Raw genomic sequence first — 12,638 nt, forward strand, 5'->3', positions numbered from 1 at the left:
TTCTTTTTCTTCGGCAGCTTTGGAGAATGCGATGGTTCTTCTTCCTTACTTATGCATGTCTCCCCACCTTTCTCAATTTCTTCAAAAGGGACCTTTTTCTTAACTCCATTGCTATACTTTCCATGCATCTTTTCAATCAACTTGAAGTTAGAAACACTTATGGCCAAACAAGCTTCTACTTCATTAGGAGAGCGTATAGGATTAAAAACCTTGAATGTGACTTGTTCGTCTTGAGCTCGAATGGTGAGCTCTCCTTTTTCAACATCTATCAATGTCCTCCCGGTGGCAAGAAATGGTCTCCCCAAAATGATCGGTACATTCCTATCTTCCTCATAGTCAAGAATAATGAAATCCGCTGGAAAAATAAACTTGTCAACTTGTACTAGGACGTCTTCAATCTTTCCCTCCGGATGCACCATAGAATGGTCAGCCAATTGCAAGGTGAGTGTAGTTGGCCTTGCTTCTCCAATTCCCAACTTCTTAAAAATGGACATGGGCATCAAATTAATACTAGCTCCCAAATCACAAAGAGCTTTACCCACATCTCTTCCACCAATCGAATATGGAATTGTAAAACTACCCGGATCCTTCAACTTAGGAGGAATTTTACTCTTCAACATTGCACTACAGCCTTCCGTCAAGGCCACCGTTTCAAACTCACCAAGACTCCTTTTCTTAGTCAAAATGTCCTTAAAAAACTTTACATAATTTGGCATTTGCTCCAAGGCCTCCACTAGTGGTAAATTGATATGGAGTTGCTTCAAAATGTCTAAAAACCTCCGGAATTGGCCATCTTGTTGCTGTTTTTGAAATCTTTGAGGAAATGGTGGAGGTGGCTTGCTCAAACACTTTTCTGCCGCATCTTGTTGAGAAAACCCCGGTGGATATGTTGTCTTGCCTTGCATTGGTGCTCCACTTGAACTAGCTCCTTGACCCCCCCATGAGAAATTTGGATGTTGCCTCCACCCCGGATTGTAAGAGATTGAATATGGGTTGTTACGGTTGGCATTTTGATTCCCCACATAGCAAACCGAGGCGGGATTTGAAGGACAACTCTCAAAAGTGTGCCAATCTCCACAATAGACACAAGACACATTGGCAACTTGTCCCATAGCAGCTGGTTGTACCATTCCCCCCAAACTCATGTTCTTGAGAATGTTAGTCATTGATGAAACTTGAGCGGTCAAAGCGGTCAATGCATCCACTTCAAGTACACCCGCTACTTTTCGACTTGTTGAGGCTCTAACATTGGACCATTGATAATTGTTGCTAGCAATCCTTTCCAAAATCTCATAGGCTTCATTGTAGGACTTAGAGAGAATAGCCCCATTAGCTGAAGCATCCAACACCATGCGAGTGGAAGAATTTAGCGCATTATAGAATGTTTCCATTTGTATACAATGCGGAATCCCGTGGTGCGGGCACTTCCTCAAAAATTCTTTAAATCTCTCCCAAGCTTCACAAAAGGATTCATCTTCTAGCTGCTGAAAATACATGATTTCATTGTGGAACTTGGCATTCTTGGTAGGAGGAAAGTACTTCATTAAGAATTTTTCAGCCAACTCATTCCATGTAGTCACCGAGTCGGGAGGAAGGGTGTTGAGCCAAGCTCTAGCTCGATCCCTCAAAGAGAATGGGAACAACTTCAACCTTAGGGCCTCTTCACTTACTCCTTGTAGCTTGAAAGAATCGCTCACCTCCAAAAATGAACGAAGGTGGAGATGAGGATCTTCCGTTGGCAGCCCACTAAATTGACCAACCGTTTGGAGCATTTGGAACATGAGGGGAACATGACGGGCTTTAACTCGAATTGGGCTGCTTGGATTTCGGGCCTCACAATGCTCGGATTGAGCTCATTAAACATAGGGGCAGCATACTCCCTTATGCCCCTCTCTCTATCATTGGCCAAGGCAATGGCATTAGCAATATTATGGGCATCCCCAACCCCTTCAATCTCATCAGCCATATTGAAACGATTTTGACCCCTTTGTTCCCTTCTCCTTCTTCTAAAAGTGCGTTCAATTTCGGGGTCAATAGGAGCTAGTTCAAGGTCTTCTTGCTCGTTCATGCACTAGAGTATTCCTGAAAATTCACAAAACCGAGCAAGCAAGATTAGAACAACACAGAAAAATAAATTGTAAAATAATTGATATTACACAAACTTTTAATTTGAATCCCCAGCAACGACGCCAAAAAATTGTTGTGAAAATTATATGTACAAGTGTACACAGTCCAACACAAGTAATATAATGATAAGTGAATCGTCTCAACAGGGATTGGTATTAAAAAGTTCAATGTAAACATTAATTAATTACAACTTAGAAATTTAAGAAACTGAATTAGTGGTTGTTGAAACTAAAATAAAATGAAAGAAATTAAAATATGCTTAAAATTAACCACAAGTTCTAGAGAAATAACAGCAAGAAGAATTATCAATGGAAAAATTGGACTTGAATAGCTAAATCCCCCTATGTCAAAAACTGCCCAGAATGCTATAGCATTAAATTTAGCAAATCGCACCAGAGTTAACTAGAATTCCCAATATGCTCACCAGATTTTTCCAAAACTCGTGAATATAGTTCTACCATCCAATTAAATATATTCCTATATCAAATCAGACTTAAGAACACAAATAACAGCACCAATTCTCAAAAGTTATGCAAGGTAAGTAAAATATTCCTATTCTACTCACTAAGAACAACCTAACAATGGTTATGCTCTTGCATCATTCAAGTACAAACTACTACATTCAACCTTTCCAGAATTAAATCTAGCTTAATAATCTGCCATTGTTGGCCAAACAACAACAAACAATAATCATGAACAACACTTGAATGAACAATGGTGAATTTACGTAAATATGCATTTAAACTTTAATAACTATGACATAGGGTTCTTTAACCATTCAAGTCTCAAAAAGCTTAGCTCATAGCTAAATTAGTATCCAAAAGCTGAAATGGAAAATTGATATCCATGAGTTCTAAAATAGCTATTCTAAATTAGGAACTACAAAAATTAAAGAAGAAGAGTAAATGGGACAATCCGATATAATTGGTGTGTGAATCCTCCTTGTCCTTCTCGTTCCCCTTCAACAATTGTACTTCTCTATATTTTTCTCTCTGTTTTTCTGTACTTTTTCTTCCTGATAGTCCTTCAATGGCTGCCACTAAGGTGATACGGCTGGTTCTCCTCTTTTTCCAAATTAGGGTACAACAATATCATGCCTCCAATTAGAAAACCCACCTTCTTTTCCTCCACTTAGGCCCACTAAATTGGACCACTTTTCTGACCAAAAATAACTCAAGCTGGCACCAGTTATGGACCCATGCCACCTGGCCACGAATTAAAAAGAAATGACACAGCTGCCTTTAATTTCCACGTCAGCAAGTGAGCTCCAACATGATGCAGCATGAATTTTAGCAATCTGGAAAGTTTCAGCTTTTGCTTCCAAACCAAGCTTCCAATTTTTCTTCTTCAATCCTTCCATGGATCGCTTGATTCCCTTTTTACACAGAAAACTAGAACAAGATTTTTTATTTAATTCCAATTTAAACCCAAAATATTATAAGACTCCAATATTAGATCAACTAATTATATTGATAGATAACAACTTAAAATTAACAAACAAACACCAAAATCATCACTCTTTTTATGCATAATTAAGTGTAAAAGTCAAATAATTAACTCTATATCATAGAGTTATCAGGCGTCGCGGCACTGAGTGAGGGGCGTCGCGGCCCTTGCTCCTGGTGTGGCTGGGGGCCACGGCTCAAGGTGCTAGGGCCATGAGTCTTGGGTAGTTTTGAGCCCGGTTAAGTGTTTTGACTTCGGGAACTTGGTTTTAGGCCTCGCGATTGTTCCTATTACCCGGATTATTGGGGATTGATGCCCCGGAGGCTAGATATGGGTTTGGGAACCTTTGTTATTCATTTTATTGATGGTGTCCCATATTTGGTTATGACTAGGTGACCGCTAAAGGGCTAAAAGTCAGATCGTTCTCAAGCATCGTTCTTTTATTCATTCTCACTCAAATCAGAGGTAAGAAAGCTGTACCCCATATGTGAAATGCATGATTGTTGTTGAGGCATGTTGGTTGATAAATGTGGACATTGATTGCATATTTAATGCTTAGCAGAGCTTGCTTACTTGTGTATGGCACTGATTAGTCAAGGACGGCACTGGTCGCATATTACTGACCTGAGAGTCAGAAATGGCATAAGCGTCCTGAACGCAAGGCCGATGAAAGATTAGCTCTAATCGATATCAGGGTTGAATGGTTCTAGGGCATTAATGCTGGACTGACCCTAAGGTCGATGAAACTTTCAAGCGCTTGACTAGTCTAAGCTAGTTACTCAAAGCCAAGGCCTAAGGTTTAAGTGACTACTTGTCACATGGCTAGCGAATGGAATCCCACGGTTATGACTCTATGGTCATGCGATAGGTTATATTAGTGACCAGTTCATCGAGCGCCTATCTTGATAAGGTAGTGAAAGGATCACTTATTTGTAAAGCCCCGGTGATCCTATCGTCACATGGCTAGAGGGAACGGAACCACCTTAGTGGCTTTTGTGATTGTCACTCATCTGTTTTGGACTGAAAGTCCTGAATGATTATTATGATCATTTTTTATATTATATTCATGTTATATTGTGTTTTCTTGCTAGGCTTTGGCTCATGGGTTCTATGTGGTGTAGGTAAAGGGAAAGAGAAGCTCACCCAGCCTTGAGTGGAGAGCTTAGGTGGTGATGTGTACATATGCGACCACTTGACCACCACGGCCAAGGAGTTCTTTGAGGAACTAGGGGGTTTACCCTATTTTTTCCGCTTAGGTCGGCGGGTTTGTAAATTTGAAACAGTAATGACCATTTTAAGTTGTAAATAACTTGTAAATGTTTTTATGGGCCCATGAACAGTTTTATGCGTTAAATAAAATATATCCTTCCTTTCCTTTTGATTGGTTTTCCACCTTAGCCTATTAATAACAATTAGAAGACGTTTTTAATCAAAGGACTAGGGTAGCGAGTTAAATTTTCGATTCACCGTTCACCGTAACTGTTCTGGGGTAACTAGGGCGTTACATCGTGGTTAGCTAAGACCGTTACACTGTGTATTTTAAATAGTGCTATACTCGCTAAGCTAGTCATTTCGCCATAACCGTGTAACTAAACATGATTAATGGTTTAGGGTTAAAAATTTCAATTAAAAAAGAATAGACATTTCATTAAAATGTTAAGTTGTACATGGGATCCCATAATAAACGTTTACAAAGTTGTTTACAGTTCCAAAAAGGTAATTACAACTATAAAGTTACAACCAGTCGACCTAAGCGGCAAAAATAGGGTTTAACCCTAGTCCCTCTGAGAAATCTTGTCCATGGTGGTCGAACAGCCGCATATGTACACGTCGCCACCGATGCTCTCCAACTCATGGCTGGTCCATCTTCCCTTTCCCCTTACCTACACCGCATAGCACCTGTGAGCCAAGGCTCAACAAGAAAACTTAAAATGCTCATATGCAATTAATAACACGTTACCAAATCATAAAAAGCATGTCATCAGTAATAACCCCACTCATGCATGCATGCCTTCATATAAATGACTACAACGTCATATGGAGCCAGCTTCCCTAATTATATTATTAATAAATCATACCGGGGCTCGTTGCCCAAAATACATGATTAATGAATCATACTGGGACTCGTTGCCCAAAATACATGATTGATGAATCATATAGGGGCCCGTTGCCCAAAATACATGATTAATGAATCATACTGGTACCCGTTGCCCAAAATACATGATTAATAAATCATACTGGGACTCGTTGCCCAAAAAACATGATTAATGAATCATACTGGGGCCCAACCCTAGGATATGGGACTAATAAGTCACCCCGGGGCCCATTGCCCTATCCTCTATATAACCAGCCTTGGAGCTGGCCCATCGTACCTGACACTTAATTTTCCACAACCATTGGGTCGGGCAATCATATGATTCACTCCCGATTAGGTCTAACCAAACTGACCAGCACTCAGTGTGCTATTGCCGCCCTTGACTGTATAATTGTCCTGAATCTTCTGGCTCAAGGTATCTACAACCACGTTGGCCTTCTCTGGGTGATACAGGATTTCACAATCATAATCCTTCACCAATTCCAACCAACGCCTCTATCTCATGTTCAAGTCTTTCTGTGTGAAAAAGTACTTCGGGCTCTTATGGTCAGTGTATATCTGACACTTCTCCCCATAAAGTCAATGCCTCCATACCTTTATTGCAAATACCACTCCTGCCAACTCTAGATCATGAGTGGGATATCTCTGTTCATACCTTTTCAATTGACGGGATGCAAAGGCAATCACCTTCCCCGACAGCATAAAAACACAACCCAAACCCTGTCTTGAGGCATCACAACACACTAAAAACTTCTCTTGATCTGTTGGAAGACTCAGAACTGGAGCCATAATCAATCGCTGCTTCAGTTACTGGAAGTTGTTCTATTACTTATCTGACCACACAAACTTTAATTCTTGCTTGTTAGTTCTTTCAATGAGGTACCAATCCTTGAGAACCCTTCCACAAAATGCTTGTAATAACTTGCCATTCCAAGGAAATTCCTATTCTTAGAGGCGTTCCTTGGCCTTGACCAATCACTGACTGCCTAAATGTAACGACCCAAAATCACTAACAAGGCTTAAGGGCCTTGATTGGCGTGCCTGGAGGGCATAATTGGTTTATGAGTGATTTAATGATTAAATGCATGATTATATGATATGCATGATTATATTATTATATGGATATGTGAAATGCATGTTTATGAGTATTAGATATGCATGTGGGCCTTGTTTAGCTTATAAGGGCATATTTGTAATTTTGGCCCGTTGAGGGCATAAATGTAAATATATATGTGATATTAGAGCGAGACCACATTATTATGTGGATGTATTTGGGTTATTCGGCACGAGGCGGTCCTAGTGAGTAGATTTGCGAAACAGTCACGGCGGGGGCTTATACCCGGCTCGGTGGGAGCCTGGGGGTATTTTTGGGAAAACATATCGGGGATTAATAGACATTGGGGAAAAATAATGGATGATTAATTAGATGACGGGATTTAAGTAGTAAATATTAGGAACACTCGAGGAATTAGCGGGAATTGAGAGCACATGACTAATATACCCTTAGATTGATTAAAAGGCTTAAGTTTAATTGGGAGGGTAAAAGAGTCTTTTGGGTTATAAGAAGATATATTTGATATACTATATTTTCTTTTAGAATATAGGAGAAAGTGGTAGAAGTAGTGAAGGAAAAGGAAAGGAACATAAAGGACTCAGCTCACCCATCTCCCTCTCTCACTCTCCCTTGTGGACTTTGAAGCTGAGAATTCAAGAGGAGTCTAGGCTAGGCTTTGGGGCTTTGATCTTTGGAGTAACTGAAGGAGTTCAACTAGAAATTAGCTCCTAAGTTGAGGTAAGGTCTAAGGTTTTTGAGTTTGCTGAGTTTTTGTTGAGGTTGATTTCTAAGTTTGGATTTTGGATGGAAGTTTAAGGACTTAAGCTTGGGAATTGGAGGAATTAAAGCTTGGAAGGAAACCTAGGGTCAGATTCATCAAACTGAGGTAACAATTTTCGGTCTTCATTGTTTTGGGTTCTCTGGTTTTAGTTAGTGTTCTTGAGCTTCAGAGCTCAATTTTTATTTCTGTGTTTGATGAGGTTGTTAGCGAAGTTTTGGTGTTATTTGGGTGTTTTGGGTTAGCTATACTGAGTTATGGGTTCAATTTTGATTTTGGTTGAGGTTTGGGGAGGATTTTTGGAGCTTTGGCTCGGGAGAGGCAAAGGAGAAACCCAGAAAGTTTGCATGTTCTAGTTGTAGCGCTAGGTTGGGAGCGCTACAGCGCTAGGTTGGGAGCGCTACAGCGCTAGGCTGCGTTCTTGGGGGGCTGGGGACTCTGACTCTAGCGCTGTAGCGCCCATCAGGTAGCACTGTAGCGTTACTCAGCCTTTTGAACTTGGTTTTGGGAAATGTTTTAGGGTTTTTTCTTGGGGGCTTGGGGGACGGTTTCACCACTTCGTTTGGTGGAATTAGAGGTCCCAAGAGCGCGAGTTTGGTCTCTGGATTGTCCTTTGGAATTCAAACTCATTGAAGTACCATTTATGGATTGTGACTAGGTGCACGCTAGGGCTCGGAACGGGTTCGTGCTCGAGGGTTATTCGTAGTAACTAAAGCACTCAGAATTAAAGGTAAGAAAACTGCACCCTTATGTAATTGTGTGGGACTGAGATTCCCTGTATTTGAATGCATATGTTGTGTGATTGTGATATGCCATGTGAGCATTAAATAAACGGCCTAAGAGTGTCGGGACTGATATTTGCGCACAAGATGCGGCTCGGCCATTGGTAGATGAGGACAGCTAAATAATCACTGAGCTCGGCTTAAGCGGGCCGGAGTAACTGGGTTAAACACTGGGCTCGGCCTAAGTGAGCCGAAGACAGTGGGTTAAATAGAGGGTGCGGCCTAAGGGCGTCGACACTGAGTATTGTATGATGAATATTGATATGTTATCATTATTTTCTGTTGTCTATAACTTGTTTAATACTGAGATGAATGATTTATGAATAATTGATTGACCTCTCTGATTAAATGACTGTTATGGCATGCATAATATCTGGTTAACAACTTTATGGATTATTTGATTGTCTGTATTGTTTATGCTCTGCATTATGGTTTTCTTGCTGGGCCTTGACTCACAGGTGCTACATGGTGCAGGTAAAGGCAAGGGCAAGGTGGACCAATCCTGAGTTGGAGAGCTCTGGGGCAGAATGTACATAGTCAGCTGCTCGTCCGCCACGGCCGAGGGATAGTGCAGGGACAGGAAAACCTGAAATGCGCATTTTTCCATTAGAGTGTCTTGTGGTTGTATATAACTTTGAAATTTTGTAAACTGTCCTTTAAAACCTGTTTTTGGGATCCCATGTACTAAACGTTTATTTAAATGAAAAATTTCCCATTTATGACCAAAATCTTTTAATCCTAACCTGATTATGACTTTAGAATCATGTTTCAACTTTATGACTTGATTAGCAAGTCTTGCACATTCATAAGCACACGGTGTAACGGCCTTGGTTATCCAAGGTGTTACACTAAATCTTTGCTAGGTTCACCTTGATCCCATCCCTGCTGACAATATGACCAAGCAAAGTCACCTATGGAAACCAGAACTCTCACTTCATGAACTTCACAAACAGTCTATGTTCCCTTAGCCTCTATAGAACCAATCTGAGATGTTGCTCATGTTTTGACTCTGAATGAGAATAAACCAGAATATCATCGATGAAGACGATCATAAACCGATCTAGATAATCTTTGAACACTCTATTCATCGAATCCATAAAAGCAGCTAGGGCATTAGTCAACCCAAAGGACATGAATAAAAACTTATAATGCCCATATTTGGTGCGAAAAGCAGCCTTTGGTATATATCTCTCATTGATCATCAACTGGTGACAACCAGATCGAAGATCTATCTATAAGAATATTGTCTTACCCTGCAACTGATCAAACAAGTCATCTATCATTGGCAGAGGATACTTTCTCTTGATTGTTAACTTGTTCAGCTCCTTGTACTCAATACACATTCTCAGAGAACCAGCCTTCTTTTTTACAAGAAGGACTGGTACACCCCATGGTGAGAAACGGGATATAATAAAACTTAAGTCTAACAGCTCCTGCAGCTAAACATTTAGTTCTTTTAACTGTGCTGGGGCCATTTTGTATGGTGCCCTAGACACTGGCTTTGTCCCTGGTGCCAGTTCAATCATAAACTCGATCTCTGAGTGTGGCGCAACGCTGACAAATCCTCTGGAAACACATCGAGAAACTCACAGACTAATCTAGTCTCCTTTGGTCCCACTGGCACGACATGAGTTGTATCCACCACTTTGACTAAGAATATGCAATGACCTTGTAATAGATCTCTAGCCCTCAATACAGATATCATAGGTACATGGGGTCCATGCACAGTGCCAACAAATACAAAGGGATCTTCTCCCTCAGGCTCAAAGGTTACCAACTTCCTCCTTTAGTCTATGGTTGCCCCATAGTTCACTAACCTGTCCATACCCAGAATCATGTTGAAGTAGGTCATAACAAACTCTATCAAATAAATGACAACTATCTGCCCTCCACTATCACTGGAAATGATCTGACCCATCTCCTAGATACTACTAACTCCCTAGTGGGAATAAGGTCTCGAACCCCGCAACATAATAATCACATGGTCTACACAGTCTATCAATAATTCTACTAGCAACAAAAGAATGTGTAGCACCAGAATTAATCAAAAAATTATAAGGGGTTCTAGCACAAAAAGGCTTACCTGTGACTAGTAAGGGACAAGCCTCTGCTTCGTCCTGTGTCAGTGTGAACACTCAAGCTGGGGTCGAGCTGTCCGCCTTTCTTGGATCTTCCTTTCTTGCCTTCATGCAACTTTCTTTAAGTGTCCCACTATCCAACACAAAAAATAGGCCTTTTCCCGACACTCTCCTGTATGGTGCCTCCTACATCTGGTGCACTCTGGAAAAGTCCTCCAACCCTCATTGTCGCTCTGGTGGCCTATCTGAATACCACGTGGTCTTCTGTCAGGGCTTGGAGGTGGAAAGGCATCAAGAGACTTCCTCTTCTAATCACTGGGGTATCCGCCCCTATCTGAACTCAGAAATGGAGGTCACTTCCTCCTAATGTCTCTCCTGGTCGCGATCTCCCACCATATTTTGTTCTCTGCACTCTCACTTGTGAGCGCCCTCTCAACCACCTGTGCGTAAGTAGTCACTCCTGGCACAGTAGTGATACAAACATCACGGGCTATAATAGGTTGTAGCCCCTAGAGAAATCTCTCCCTTCTGGTCCCATCAATGGTCACCAGTTTGATGACAAACTTTGCTAATCTGTCAAACTTCAAGGCATAATCGATAACTGACGTATTGCCCTGAAGTAACCTATTGAACTGTTAAGCTTTTGCAGCCCTAATGGCATCATTGTAATACTTTTCATTAAACAGAGTCCTAAACTCTTCCCATTCATGGTCTGGGAAATCACCTCCCACCAGATTCGAGCATCCTCCCGAAACATATATGTGGCACATGTTACCCTCTCATTACCAATTACTCTCATAAAATCCAGGATAGTGGTAACCATGCTCATCCACTGTTCGGCCTTAGCCGGATCTACACTACCGTCAAAGACTGGAGGGTACTGTTTCCTGAACCTTTCATAAAGAGGTTCCCATCTGTTCCCAGCCTCTAGCGGCTGTTCTACTATTGGTACCATCACAAGTGGTGCCTCCGGAAAAATGTTCCCTACAGGAACCTGTTGTTGCCTCAGGAGCTAGATTTCTTCTTCCTGCCTCAATAACTTGGCTTGGAAATAAGCAAGCACTTGTTGCTAGTTCTCAAGATCTGGCGGACGGGTTTGACCCTGATTGTCATTCTGACCTTATCTATCATTCTGGCCCTAATCTTCCTGGGTAGTTGATGATTCCATCTGCCTTGCAAGCATACTTCCAAGCTTATACCTTGCTGGAATAATCAATTCGGCCAGTTAGGTAGTAATATTACCTTATAATTAAACCTCTTGTCGCCTCACGGTCCAAGACTAAGCAAATAATCATTCACATTCAACAGTCATGCTAATAAGCATGTCTATTCATATTCATATCCAAGCCTAGTGCTAATAAGCAGTTCTTGACATTCATAACAAATAACAATTCTAATAAGCATTTTCTGACATTCATAACCATATAACAATGTTAATAAACATTTTCTGGCATAAATGTATCTATGACAGCGCTAATGAGCGTGTCCTCTCCTACATGTACATATAACAAGGCTAATGAGCATTTTCTTGGCATTCACAAGAAATATCATTGCTAATAAGCACATCCTTTTAAATCATGCAACAGTCAAGGGCAAGGCTCTATTAGAATATCTCACGCTACATAATAAGGCATGCAGATAACGCATTAATATCATATTTAAGTAGTTAAACACATAACCACATAAATAATTACCAAACCCTGAGTCGAGATTGTCTTTAGTGGCGAGTGTACATGCCTAGCCTGTCTCCAAGAACCCTTAACCTTAGGACTCTCTGATACCAAGTTGTAACACCCTGGTTATCTAAAAACGTTAAAGATGTGTATTTTAAATAGTGCTAAACTCGCTAAACGAGTCATTTGGCCATAACCATGTAACTAAACGTGATTAATGGTTTAGGGTTAAAAATTTCGGTAAAAAAGGAATAGATATTTCATTAAAACGTTAAGTTGTACATGGTATCCCATAATAAACGTTTAAAAAGTTGATTACAGTTCCAAAAGGGTAATTACAACTCAAAAGTTACAACCAACCTATCTAATCAGCAAAAATAGGGTTTAACACTAGACCCTTTGAGAAACCCTGACCGTGGTTGTTGAGCAGCCGCATATGTACACATCACCATCGAAGCTCTCGAACTCATGGCTGGTCCAGCTTCCATTTCCCCTTACTTGTACCACATAGCACCTCTGAGCAAAGGCTTACCAAAAAACCTTAAACATGCTCACTAACAGTTAATAACACGTTACCAAATCATAATAAGCATGCCTAGCAGTAA

General features: G+C 40.8%; 1 non-coding gene across 1 annotated transcript; it reads left to right on the top strand.

The window, feature by feature from the left end:
• Window positions 1–1,407: 1,407 nt before the first annotated feature.
• Window positions 1,408–1,514, top strand: LOC133787393 (small nucleolar RNA R71). The gene has a single exon (XR_009872418.1). It is a non-coding gene; the product is annotated as a small nucleolar RNA R71 (small nucleolar RNA).
• Window positions 1,515–12,638: the final 11,124 nt, after the last annotated feature.

The sequence above is a fragment of the Humulus lupulus genome, chromosome 6, assembly GCF_963169125.1.
Source record: "Humulus lupulus chromosome 6, drHumLupu1.1, whole genome shotgun sequence".
In the NCBI taxonomy this organism is placed as follows: Eukaryota; Viridiplantae; Streptophyta; class Magnoliopsida; order Rosales; family Cannabaceae; genus Humulus; species Humulus lupulus.